This window comes from Natator depressus, chromosome 17 (genome assembly GCF_965152275.1).
Source record: "Natator depressus isolate rNatDep1 chromosome 17, rNatDep2.hap1, whole genome shotgun sequence".
NCBI classification, from domain to species: Eukaryota; Metazoa; Chordata; order Testudines; family Cheloniidae; genus Natator; species Natator depressus.
Window position 1 is genome coordinate 12,792,985 of NC_134250.1, and position 13,952 is coordinate 12,806,936.

Sequence of the window (13,952 nt, forward strand, 5' to 3'; positions counted from 1 at the left end):
TACGAACACCAGAGATACGAACTGACCGGTCAACCACAGACCTCGTTTGGAACCGGAAGTATGCAATCAGGCAGCAACAGAGACAAAAAAACCCAAAACAATTACAATACTGTGTTAAATGTAAACTACTAAAAAAAAAATAAAGGGAAAGTTTAAAAAAAGAATTGACATGGTAAGGAAACTGTTTCTGTGCTTGTTAAATTTAAAATAAGATGGTTAAAAGCAGCATTTTTCTTCTGCATAGTAAACACAGTTGCCAACTTTCACGCAGTAAACAGGCACCCAGACTTTCACAGTAAGACAAAAAACAAGCTAATCCCATTTTAAAACAAGCCCAAAACAAGCCAATCCCTAAGAACCCCAACACTCTATGTAACTAGATCCCCCCAGCCTGCAGTCTGGGACTGTGGTGGGCCCGCTGTGCATCCCTGACTCTTTCCCACCCTTGCCCCTGCTCGCCCTTTGCCCCTGCTTGCCCCTCCTTGCCGGGAGCAGATAGAAAAAAGAAGCAACAAACTACAAGCCAAACAATCAACAAGTTACAAGCCAAAAACTAGCCAACAAGCAACTCACAAGCCAATTAAGCCAAAAACAAGCCCAATTTCTGCATTTTATTCATGGGTCTGATAGAAATGTTTCAAAGCTGTATTAAGTCAATGTTCAGTTGTAAACTTTTGAAAGAACCACCATAATGTTTTGTTCAGAGTTACAGACATTTCAGAGTTATGAACCACCTCCATTCCCGAGGAGGTTCTACTGTACGTAAGGCAACAAAGTGGGGATCTGGGACCAAGACACAGGATGAGGGTCTACACTGGACTCAAGCCTGAGTGCTGCCAGGGCATCAACACCAGTTCTTATCAGCCAAAAATTTAAAACATACCTCAAGTTAATGGAAACCCTCTTCAACAGAAATAATGTGAAAGTTTCATTTACTCTTTTTGAGAAGAGTAAAATTTGTGTGGAATGAAGCAAGTTTTATGTTTCAGTAAATCAAATAAAAACCCTGATTCTGCAAGCCCTCCAAGATGAGAGCTCAGACATAAATGGGAGCTTCACGCATAGAAGACTTGCAGGAGTGGGCTCATAACATGATTCTGTTATCCGCAAAGTAATTTGAATGTAATCAGTCAGATCAATGACAGAAACTACTGCATTATATCTGTTTAACAGACCAAGCTAAATAAAATTGCTAAGGTGAAATGATCAGCAGAAAACTGACATCAGGTAAAAATAAATTAAATTTTATACTTCAGTAAGGAGCTTGAATCAAATCAATTTAGAAGTAGGCATAAGGTATTTTTAGCATACAATCTGAACGTAAAGTGCATGCTCCCAATTAAAAAGAGCATAAATTTATTATCATCATTTAAAGAAAATGGCAACCAATGATCATTAGTGGCACTAATTGACTGTCAACAATTTTGTCAAGTTTATACAACTCTACATGTTGCAAATGCCTTAATAAAAACATGCATTTAAATAATGCAATTAAAAAAAATTCTAGAGCTTTCAGGAAAACTGCTTTGGAGGGGGGAAAAAGAGGAAGAACTTTCATAAAGCAGTCAAAACAAAATACAACCACAAAAATATTTCTATTTCTTTTTGGGTTTGGAATGTGGAACGTCAAATATCTTTATTTTTATTTTGTTGTTTGCGCTCTATTTCCATAAACTTTAAAATAAGTATTCTTTTGCTTAAGAGAATCTGAAATGGACCTCTCAACTGAAGAAGTTATTGACGGGTGACTCAGACAGCGCAAATGAATTCTGACCTCAGGAAAGAAAGTGCCAGGAGCAAAGAACAGCTTTAGTACCAAGGCTCAGGCACCAACGAAGAAGAAACTTAACTAATTCGCTATCTGTGAGGGAAAGAGAGAACTGGAACCATCTCAAGTGGTACATGTAAACACACATCTATTTACAAATGTATGCTAGTTGTTTGTACCAAAAAAAAAAATCTATGAGTATAGTAATTTTAAAAAAATATATTGTTTATTTTATCAACAAAAGATTATGGAAATAATAGATCCAGTAAACTATTTTTAAATATAAAGAAAATATGTAGCCATTTTACATTTCCAACTGTGCTCGTGAGTCAGATTTATTTGTTAAATAATCACAAAATACAAGTTTTGACTTAATTGATTGCAATACTGTTGACTGAAAGCTCTTTGAGGCCAAAGATTATCTTTTACTTTGTGTTAGCACCTTGGCAGAGTGGGGCTTCAGTTTTGATTGGGGCCTCCAGGCACTAAAAAAAGCCAACATAGCAGCAACGAGTAAACAAGCACTCAAATCCTACTTCAAGGGGAACTTTGGGTGTGCCAATGTGGTGAGACTTGGCCCTTGATTAAATAATTTTTCAGGTTTTAAATGGGAGAATTCCACCCACCCCAATTCCAATATTCAGATTTTTTCTTCTTTGCACATCCACGGCTTCTAGAATAAGTCATTTCCCCCTCCTCTATTTAGAATGTTCTTCACTAGACAGGTTTTAAATCTGGCCTTTACTCCTCTACTATCTTCAAAGCTTTGAATTCTGTCTTGATGTACAGGGAAATTATATATTTGTATTCTCACTGGTGTTAAACTTATCAATTGACCATGCTGCAAGTTGAAAAACTACTTACAGAAGTAGGAATGTATTAAACTTCAGCTGAGGTTCAGCTAAAATATTAAACAGCTATTTAAATGAGGGAGGGGGAGAATGTATAATAAATCCTGATGTAAGATTTAGCATTCAATATGAAAAGCTAAAACCTTGCATAATGTTTTAATATTTAATTATGTAATAAAGCTTTACCAAAATAGAAAGTGAAGCTGAGCCCTGGGTGGAAATAAGATATATCAGATAATGTTCAGATTCTCTATGAACAGCACCTGCAAGTTTTTTCCTTTTTTTAGCCCATCTTGAGCTTCATGTACATAGATCTGTGCACATACATGCTATTTACATGTAAGAAGAGAGGAGGGCCCTTTGTTGCCAAAAATCCATCACCTAAGGTTAGCAATCTGAATACATGGCTGCTTTTCATTAAATCTTCGGGCAAGCACCCACATGACAAACATGAGAAAACCAATTAGCCCAGCAGCAAGAGCACTGACAGATCTCCCCAGGCTCTAAAGACAGCATGAATGCCCTTATTTGTGGAGTTACCTTTTTGTTTTGTTTTTTTTAAAGTCATTTCACTTTTGTCAAGGTACAGAAATGAATGCTGTCAAAACAGATTAAACTAACTCACTACAGCGCAATCCCTCTTCTGGTTCGGAAACATGTTATGTATTGAAGTATTTTATACAATCCAGTTTTTAAACACCCTCTTAAAGGCATCATTTCCTTCTGTAACGATTTTACCAAATGGAGATGGATAAACAATGATATTTTCCCTGTTACAAACTGGCTCTCTTTTTTACTTTCTTGTTTGAGTACCAGTGTTACTGAAGGACCCTACCCAGTCCTGCAGGCAAACAGTTAAACTTTACTTCCCAGGCTGGATTTGCAGTACCAGTACATAAGCAACAGTGGTTTGGCTAGATACTTGTTTCCCCCTCAATTGCTCTAATAAATTTTCTTGAGTCATACTACGACTCAACTCTTGAAAGCCAATTAGATGTGTAAAATACTCAGACAGAATTCTTTTTAAAGATATATACTCCAGAACACATTCTTCTCCAGATTATAATTTTAAGGAAAGTCAAATTTTAAACCTAAACAGAGTGTAAATAACTCTTTTCACTGATATAATGTCTGTCAACTAAGGATCTTAAAATGCTTTAGCTTTAAAGTCTTGCAGTACCTCTGAAGCAAGAATTGTTATTTCAATTTTAAAGAAGGAAAAATGGTGCAGAGAGGTTAGATGATTTGCCCAAAGTCACAAACTGTGTCTATTTATACATATTAGATACTGGTTAGTTTTGAATAAAGTTATGCCTTCAGTTGAGTCTCTCAGGGTGTCAGATATACAAAAAGATCTATAGTTAAATATCATGTGTCTTTCAAAGTACGTTTGTAACAGAAAACAAAAACAATTAACAGACTTAAAACAAGCCAGTGTGGGCCTGTTCAGATCCCTGATGGCTTCAGTTCCAACCGCTCCTCCCCTCCCTATGTTATATCTAATAATAGTCTAAACCTTGCTAAATTCAAAAATATATTTTAAGTAAAATATTACCCAGTAAATACCACTGGTTTTTAGAACATATACAATATATTCTTATGTACTGAAGTTTTTATGTATATATACACACACATAGGTATATACATATATAGAGACTCATTACATGTACATTTACAATTGATTTGGTAAATCAAATATAAATTAGCAGAAAATATAAATATGAAAAATAGAATGTAAAATATTTCATATTCATAGTATGCCAAATGCCCTGCACAAACTGAATAATGAGTGCTATTTAAGGTTTAGGTTATAGTCTAGTTTACATGTCAGGAGTACTGATTGTCCTAAGGGACTTCTGGTTACCATAATACGAACCATCGGAGGCATTAGTTTGCTATAGGTGTTTTCAATTGGAATATTATTTATAGAAAACCCACATATACATCAAGCCTACTGCAGAATATATTCCACAATTTCTGCTGAAACTTGTGGAGCCTATTTTAACTCTCTCCCCTGTAATCCTAGCCACACTTTGTACTTTTGGCCAGAAGTACAAATAAATGAATTTATTCACAGAGAGCACCAAAGCCAGGAATCCACAAGGGGATGCTAACAAAGCACAGTGAGTGATTAACTCTCTCACGTTGCACTTACTGAATATATCTACAAATATGAAGTCAGTTAAATTCTATGCAGTCATGAATTCAGTCACAGTAAGTGGAGTTACTCCAGCAAAATCCAGTACATGGCAAGTTAATGTTAGTAGGATAACAATGTTTCACTTCCCATTGTACTACATTAGAACAATTTAAAAAATAATACTTTCCTTGTTTAAGAGAAGTGGAGCTGCCGGTGCTCACTATAGCATTTAAGCAGTCCAGTGCATTTTAAAGTTCAAACCTTAGTTAGGAGAAAGGAGCAAGTGAGCGTCAAATTTAATCCTTTGCTGCAGCTACTCTTTGGCCAGAGACAACTTTCTACAAAGGTGAATTAACAGGGGAACAGCATTTCTGCTGCCCTTCTAAAGGTGTCGTCAAATATTCTGGAACAGTTAGCTTGTCCTCCACTTCCTTCTTTTGAACCATTGGATCAAATTCTGATAACTGGGCCTCTTCCCAAAAAGACAAAGTGTCGTTGTACTCATGGGCACCAGGTTTATATAATTTTTGGTGATGCCCAGAACAGAGCTATCCCATCCATAGCACGGACTGGGGCAACTGCCCTGGGCCCTGCACTTCAAGGGGACACAGGGTCCAGGGCAGCCTGGGGGTTAGAGGGGGCCTGGTGCTGGCAGAAGCGAGTGACCCGGCCCCAGACCGCCCCTACTCTGCATCCTCCCTGCCCCCATTCCACCCCTTCCCCCAAGCCCCCGCCCCACCTATGTCCAGCTTCCGCCCCCTCCCCTGAGCAACACCAGGAGCTGGCGGGGTGGAGCGGGCTGTGGCCGGGTCACTTGCTGCTGATGCCACGCCCCACACTAGTGCCCCCAGGCCGCCCTGGAACCTGCGTCCCCCTGAAGCGTGGTAAGCCCAAACATTGGTGGAGCCGGGCCCACTTTCCTAAGTATTGGTGGAGCACAGGAACGACGGGCCCATATAACTTGCCGTCTATGACTGTTTAGATTTCTATGGGTTTTATCTTGCTTTTCCTGAGTGGTATGCCTCATAGTTTTTTGGCAAAGTGCTTCTGAAGAGAATTGTTGGGAGGAGGGTTTGCCATATAGCATCTGGCTTTGTTTTATCAGGCCATCAAGCCTTTGGTCATTTTCCCTGGAGCCCGTTCATTCCCTTGATATGACTCAGATAAAGGGGACTAAGGCAGGAGAACAATGACTAGTTTCTCCCTCAGCAAGTATAGACAATTCAAGATAGCTTTGCCCTGTTCTGGGCAGTTCTTTGGTTTATGTCTCCGCCTATTAGATTTCCACTCCAACTGCAAAGGAAAAATAGGGCTCTCCAACTTCTCTGAGGATTTACTTTTGTCTTGGAAAACTTCTACCCCATACACCCTAAAGTTTCACTTTCCTTCTTAGAAAGAGGTCTTCCCCCTGCTCCTTAGTCTCCTGGCCTGTGTCTCTGAGGAATAACAGGACTTGCTCTTGCCCACAAATCCACATCCCGAAAGGTTACAAATCTCAGCCCTGCAAGGTCTGAAGTCAAGGAGCAGTCCGGTGACCATTCTGGTGAAATTAACCTCTTTTACCCAGAGATGCTGGGCTAAACCTTCCAACAGAAGCTGTAAAAGGAAACCCATTTGAGAGTGACATCATAAAGGAGCTAAATAATCTCCTGGTAAAAATACAGCAGGAAGGGGTGGATTGAAAGGATGAGCTGGGCCAAGTGCCCCAATTATTTGGTCATTCAGATCCAAGCTGCTTTCCCACCCTTTCCTCCATGGCCTGGAGCGAAGAAAAGAGACGGTTGGATAGCAATGGCTGATGATATATGCCTGGGCAGTTATGCATTCTTTCCATCCAACTTAACAGCAACTTACTTCTGCCAGACCTCCTGGAAGGCAGGAGAGGAAATGAGATAGGAATCCCCAGAAGCCTCTGCTTTGCTGACACTTAGTTCTTTGAACCAGCCTGTTTCCCTGCTCAACAGAGGGAGGCTTAAGTAATCCCTGGCTGGGACAGCCCTTGCTTATTTTACTCAAAGAGCCGAAGCCTATCTAGTCAAACCTGCCTCTAGCTGAGGTAACAAACACAGAAGAATTGGCAGGCTCCTCAGCCGCTTGGATCATACCCTTTCTTCCAGTTTTGTCCTTTAAGCTGCAAGCAAAAAACCTATTGTAAAGGATTCTTAAACCTTCCTGTGCAGAACAAAGGTTCTACCCCACCACCAAATACTCTGTGGGCAGCAGGAAATCAGGCACTACAGAAGTCACTAGACAAGTGGTTCCCAAACTGGGGTTTGTGAAATGTATCAGGGGGTTCTCAGAAAAAAGTTCTGTAATGGCGTATAGAACTGTCCCTAGGAACTCTGGGCGCGGAGGCTGGCAGTCCGAACTCCGCGACCATGACTTCCTGGCAGAACAAGTTTAAGCTTTGTTGTAGTCATGCGTTGTTTGCCTGGACTGCTCAAGATCCAAATGCTTGTGGGAGGCACTCTTTATTTGAGTTGGCTTCTTAAATACCTTCATGCTGTTTCACGTCTGGTACTCCTTGATGAAACATGTAGGAGGCTTAATCGAAGTGATATGAGCTACAAAAGTGAAATCTTGGAAGAGTGTTGCCGTTTTCATAATGTAATGATAAATAATAATAAACAGTGTGTAATAAGCGTGTCATAAAAAAAACAAATTATTTCCAAGATCACTGCTTCTATCATTTATGCTGAAGTAAGGGAGAAAATCCCTGGAAATATTGATTTTTAGGAGGGGGTCCGTGAGGTCTGGTATTTTTGTGAAAGGGGTTCGCAGATTGTTAAAGTTTGGGAACCACTGCACTAGACTAATCAATAGGCAAAAAAAATTACTAACAAGTTATAGAATATAGAATATCAGGGTTGGAAGGGATCTCAGGAGGTCATCTAGTCCAACCCCCTGCTCAAAGCAGGACCAAATCCCAATTTTTGCCCCAGATCCCAAATGGTCCCCTCAAGGATTGAACTCACAACCCTGGGTTTAGCAGGCCAATGCTCAAACCACCGAGCTAATGTAACAAAAATGTTACCTGGTGAACCAAAATGTAGATTGTATTGAGCTAGGACATCTACAAAGAATTTAATTACAAGCATTAGCCATTTTAACATGAAGTAAAATACTGGACTGGGACACGTTTTCTTCTGCCCACCACGCTTCACCCTTCCCCAGAACTCATTAACACATCTCCAGAGGAAAAACATTCATCCAAATTACACCTTTGTTTAAACTCAGCCATTTCATTTCTGGAACTTGGCTCTTTATTTTTGTACCTTTGTACAGCCAGCCTTTTGCTTCCCTACTTTGCCTCAGATCATTACTATTGACTCAGTATTTTGTATAAGGAATCACCCCAACAGTAAGACCATAAGGATTGCAAGAAATACTGAAGATCCCTAAGAAATCCCTTTGAAACAAAAATATTTTTGGAATATTGTTTTTAAAAGGTACCTACAGGTATCAGTGGAAGTGATCTAGATCAGTGGCTCTCAACCTTTCCAGACTACTTGTACTTCTTTCAGGAGCCTGATTAGTCTTGTGTACCCCAAGCTTCACCTTACTTAAAAACTACCTACTTACATATAAAACAGACACAAAATACAAGTGTCACAGCACACTATTACTGAAAAATGCTGACTTTCTCATTTGTACCATATAATTATAAAATAAATCAGTTGAAATATAAATAACGTACATACATTTCATACAAGTCGTCTGTACAAAATTTTAGTTTGTACTGACTCTGCTAGTGCTTTTAATGTAGCCTGTTGTAAAACTAGGCAAATATCTAGATGAGTTGATGTACCCCTGGAAGACTTCTGCATACCCCTGATTGAGAACCACTGATCTAGATTAAACCCATTTAAACAGTAATGAAATGCTAGGAACAATCACATATCTGTATGAGTTTATAGCAACCTTTCCAAAAGGCACACTTAAAGAAAGGGTTTAAAGGAATTCCACAGATCCTCTAATTCAATCAGCTGACCTGCCTTTGATTTTTCATGTATGTTCACCACAAAGAAGAATGTATAGGCAAGTTAACTGAAACAAAATGTTACAGCACTACACTGAGAAACATAAGTCAAGTATTTATTGTATACCACTTAAAACAGCTGCACAAATTGCTCCTTTCAAGAAAGGCTCATTTAACAGACCATTCCAATGGGGGACATTATAAACCACCCTTCCCCTTCACTCTGAAAAAAAAAAAAAAATATTTCAGTAGCATTATACATGTACAAAGCACTATACAAACATTAATTCTCATGACATCATTACAGTGCCGCTAAATGTGTATTATCCCAATTTTACAGATTGAGTAACAGAAACAGAGAAATTAAGTAATTTGCCCAAGGTCACAAATCAAAAGCAGAACCAGAATTAGAAATACGGAGATCCTGAGTTCTAATGCTATGCTCAGTCTTCCAGACTATACAGACTCTCCAAGCTCTATGATTGTTTCCATCATATTGTCGTCTCTCCTTTTTCATTTTCTTTCCCCATTTACATGACACTGGCATTTTGTTTACTTAAAGGACTAGTACATAGCAACCACTTTAATCCAGTTTCCCAGTGAGAAAACGATCTAATTCACACACACACTCACAAAAGTGATGGCCTCTTTCCATCACTTTCTTATGTATTGTTCTAATCTCCTAGTTCTCTTACAATATACATAAAAGAGATCCAAGTACCACATTTATACTCAAGACAAACGTTTCTTAAAATTGTTGAAGTGGTGAGAAAATTGACCACAACTAGGAAAACCTGAATTAAGTTTTTCCACTGCCAATTTATATCACCGCTGAATCTGAGATTTCCATATTGTGAAGACACACACATACATGGAAATAGCCAGATTCCATTAAATGTAACTTGCCCCATAACAATCAGGGACTGTGAAAGGTGCATGTATCCCATATGCTATAGATACATAAAAAGTCAATCGGTGGGTTAAGGACAAAGTGAGACCTTTTCCTTTTTTTTTTTCTTTCAGTTTGTAACATGAAATCTCTCTCCACCACCATTCCTACAATATGTCATGGTAACAAACCTTACCTTCTAACAACTCTGTGACAACCGTTGTTACCTATGGTTATTTGTTCCCAGATAACAAGAGTGAAGAACTAACCCAAATGATTTCTCCATTCAACTACAAAAGTACCAAACAGAGCACCAAACATAAGATTACTGTACTAGGATCAGGGGGAGTTGCCCTTCTCATCTGAAAGCAGATAAACCAATTTAATGAATATATTTAAGACAAGAATATAATGCGATTTGTGACTCAGCGTTAACTATAGCATTATGTGAGTCTCCGCTATAATTACATATACTTCATATTTATATATATTGCATATTCTCAGGAACATATTTGGGTGTTCTGGAACACATTGTTTATGCTTACATTCCAAAAAAGTTATCAGATAGTATGATGATTGCATCTTGTCACATTAAAACAGTTGCCTACTGCCAATTTAAAAATATATAGAAATATATTTCATATTTTACATGCAGCATCTATATACACGCTCCTTTTTATCATACTCCCCCATATTACATTTTGTTCCAACAGTTAACCTGCAATATACCCATTAGCGACGACAGAACTGTAGTTTGTTGCATAGCTCCCAGGTGCACAAATACCGTACCATACAGTTCCATTTTCCTGGAGAAGTTTATTAATTTATTTCATAAGGGCTGTATTTATATAGTACATTTCCCTGCGTCTGCAGAATAAATGTAACTGTAATTAGGTCATTTCTAAAGTGATACTAATGACATGAATAATTTCTGGAATTGTACTGACTTATGCCCACATAAGTGTAATACTGCAAAAGATTATGAAACTGCTATATACAAGCTGCCTTTTACATCCCTAATGCATACATTTATACCAACTTCAGATAGTGAAGTAATACCCACAGATCAATATTATATGACAGTCTTCCTACTAAACAGCTTAATTGACAATCTTGGCCAAACAGTCTAAAACAGCTCTGCACTTTTAGGATCATGTTAATCAATTTTTATAGGAATTTTTTCCTGATTAGAATAAGTCACATCTGTCCTATAGATTAAAACCACACGCCTAAGGCACTGGTTAAAATAAATCAATTTACTTTTAGAGTATTTTTATTATTATTATTATTTAGTATCATATTCTAGGATTCCCTGCTGTATTAACATTGAACCAGCAGAGGTCTTGCAATATACAGGTTACTCAAAGATTTTATAACAATATTCTGTTTTATGTATAATTGTAAAGGTTAAATTTAAAGTTAGAATGTCAGGGAAGGATGATTTCTGTCCTGATAAGGAACCAAGAAATAAACAGCTGCTCTGTTTTGGGAATTGAACCTGTAATTTTAGGAGAGATCTTACAATATTGCTAATTAATAATGTTGGCTCCATAACACAGAAGTAAAGCTCCTTCTCCAAAATGACCCAAGTTACTAACTATATCGTCTTTCCTCCCCCTAAGCATCCGACAGCTATGGAAAGGTAGCATCACTGAATTCCATTCTCCTGCCTGTTTCAACATGCTGTATAAAATTCAGATTCAAGGGTGAAACCAGTTCTACAGAAAACAAAGATAGCCACTAGGAGGCCAAATCCTGTTAGAAAATCATTTGCATTTCTGCTAATACTGAAAGCAGTTTCTAATGGTTGATCCCAGCCTTTTCTGGAAGGGAAGAAATGGCTGTAAAGTTGAAAAGCCGAAAGCCCTTTTCAGTTAGGTGAGTAAAGGAAGCACAATGTGCACACATTGTATGATGAAATTTACAAAGTTTTATTATCATAAAGCTAGTAAACAGAGAACATGCATATGTTCTATGTCTATGTGCATACAAGACACAAAATACAACAGGGCATTCCTACTGCAAATCATGAACTTCCAGAAAGCCTTATTTTATCATTTAAGATGGGATATTTGCCCAGCATGGTCCTTAGAGTTACTCAGCAATGGAGCTCTAGCTCTTGTATACTTCCTCGAAGAAACAATCTTAAATTGTTTAAACTTTTCCTGCTTTGAAATTGTGTTGGCCAGCAAATAATAAATACACAGTTATAGAACATTTTCTTCCCAGGCGAAAGAGCAACCACCTCCTGTAGAAAGAGTTCACAGCACCACCTATATTTCCAAACAGTGCGCACACACAGGTTGGCTACCAAAGGCAAACAGAGACACCAAGCAAGCTGGATTCCTGGCCCTTGCAACCACTGACACTTTCGTGTATTCTGTTAGGATGAAACGCTGTCAGTCCCATATGGCCAAAAACAGACATGGGGAGAGCAGTAAGACATTGGTGGCAGGGGCTGGAAAGAGAGGGAAGCAGGAGGTGGAGATGGGGGCAGAATGCAATGAGGGAAGACCGGCGGGGGGGGGGGGGGGGCTAAACCAGGATTTGGTGATGAGGGGTAGAAAGGGGATGAGGAGGCACTGAGTGAGTGATCGACAAGGAGCTGGTTTGGGGGGGGGGGGAAGAGACTTCGTGGGGTGATGGAGGAATGCTTCAGAGGTATGGGAGGGGGCTGGATGGATCATATTGGGGTATAAAAGGGCTGGCTGGGGGCTAGGTCACAGGGTGCGGGGGAAGGCATGTGAGGCTGGGTAACCGGGGGGCTGACTCGGGAATAACGGTCATGGGGGGCGAGCGGGGCTGGCTCTGGGGGGTACAATGGGGAGCAGGGTCTCGGGGGGGCTGGCTCAGGTACAACGGTCATAGCGGGCGAGTGGGGCTGGCTCGGGGGGGGGGAATGGGTCATGGGGGCACAATGGGGAGGGGGGTTACGGGGGGACTGGCTCGGCAATAACGGTCACAGGGGGCGAGCGCCGCTAGCTCTGGGCGGGGGGGCGAATGGATCATGGGGGCACAATGGGGAGCGGAGTCACGGGGGGGGCTGGCTCAGGAATAACGGTCACGGGGGACGAGCGGGGCTGGCTCGGGGAGGGGAAATGGGTCACGGGGGTACAATGGGGAGCGGGGTCATGGGGGGCTGGCTCGGGAGGGCACAATGGGGAGCGGGGTCACGGGGGGGCTGGCTCGGGAATAACGGTCACGGGGGGCGAGCGGAGCTGGCTCGGGGGCGGGTGAATGGGTCACGGGGGGGCTGGCTCGGGAATAACGGTCACGGGGGCCGAGCGGGGCTGGCTCGAGGGGAGGAATGGGTCACGGGGGCACAATGGGGAGCGGGGTCACGGGGGGCTGGCTCGGGGGGGGCACAATGGGGAGCGGGGTCACGGGGGGGCTGGCTCGGGAATAACGGTCACGGGGGTCGAGCGGGGCTGGCTCGGGGGGAGGAATGGGTCACGGGGGCACAATGGGGAGCGGGGTCACGGGGGGCTGGCTCGGGGGGGGCACAATGGGGAGCGGAGTCACGCGGGGGCTGGCTCGGGAATAACGGTCACGGGGGTCGAGCGGGGCTGGCTCGGGGGGAGGAATTGGTCACGGGGGCACAATGGGGAGCGGGGTCACGGGGGGCTGGCTCGGGGGGGCACAATGGGGAGCGGGGTCACGGGGGGGCTGGCTCGGGAATAACGGTCACGGGGGTCGAGCGGGGCTGGCTCTGGGGGGGGCACGGGTCACGGGGGCACAATGGGGAGCGGGATGACGGGGGGGGCTGGCTCGGGGGGCGGCCTGGGAATAACGGGTCACGGGGGGGGTTGGCCGCGGAGGGAGCAGTCGGGGTCCCCGCCGCCGGGGTCAGTTCCTCACCTGCGCTGCGCCGGGAAGGAGGCGGGAGGGAGGCAGGCGGCTGGGTCACGGCTCCGGCTCCGGCTCCGGCTCCTGCTGCTGCTGTCGGCGCCGCCTCCCTCGCCGAGCCCCGGCCGCTGCTCCCGGCCGGCACCATCGCCGAGGGGAGCTCCCGCCGCTGCCCGCTCCTGCCCCTGCCCCTGCCCCTCAGCCCGCGGCGCGGCTCCACTCGGCTGCCATGGAAATCACAAACACGCCCTGATTGGCCACACTCCGGGCCGGGGCCGGTTTGTGTCGCGGGGGCTGATTGGCCAGACGCAGTGGATTGACAGCTGGATAGGAGGGGCTCCCAGGGTCGTGGGCGTGGCTCTAGCCGCCCTCCGGCGATTGAGAAAAAAGGGTCCCCCGGCGCGTGGGAGGGGCACGGGCACATCTGTATCAGTGTGAACAGCTGGATACATTTCTCCATTTGGATGAATGCCTAAGAA

At 42.6% G+C, this 13,952-nt stretch overlaps 1 protein-coding gene across 3 annotated transcripts in view; it reads right to left on the reverse strand.

Annotated features, from left to right (window-relative positions):
* TPST1 (tyrosylprotein sulfotransferase 1) overlaps positions 1 to 13,654 on the reverse strand; it is a 60,221-nt gene extending 46,567 nt beyond the window's left edge. For all 3 annotated transcript variants that reach the window (XR_012642220.1, XR_012642221.1, XM_074974588.1), the window contains exon 1: positions 13,486 to 13,654. The gene's annotated coding sequence lies outside the window, so the exon portion shown is untranslated. The remainder of the gene's footprint in view (positions 1 to 13,485) is intronic.
* Between the last annotated feature and the right edge of the window lie 298 nt (positions 13,655 to 13,952).